Genomic DNA, 332 nt, shown 5'->3' with positions numbered 1-332 from the left:
GCCAGAGTGTGCGTTTCTGAGTGTGGGTCCAATACAAGAGAGCAGTGAATACACTTTCCCCGATAGTCTAGGCATTATCATATTTTCATGCACAGCATGAGTATCGATTACAGATCCCACCTTATCTTTTTTTCCTTTTATCTTTTAGACCTCTACCAATACATAGGGAACTGTCTCATTCTCAACTGTACAGTATTGTAGTTTATGAGCACGTCATAAAATCTTACATATGCCATACAGATCTTTCACTTCCTTAGTTAGAGTCACACCTAGGTATTTTATATTATTTGTGACTATTGTGAAGGGTGTTGTTTCCCTAATTTCTTTCTCAT

This window comes from Mus pahari, chromosome 1 (genome assembly GCF_900095145.1).
Source record: "Mus pahari chromosome 1, PAHARI_EIJ_v1.1, whole genome shotgun sequence".
Classification (NCBI taxonomy): domain Eukaryota; kingdom Metazoa; phylum Chordata; class Mammalia; order Rodentia; family Muridae; genus Mus; species Mus pahari.
The sequence above is the reverse complement of the archived record's forward strand: the minus strand, read 5'-3'. Positions refer to the sequence as shown.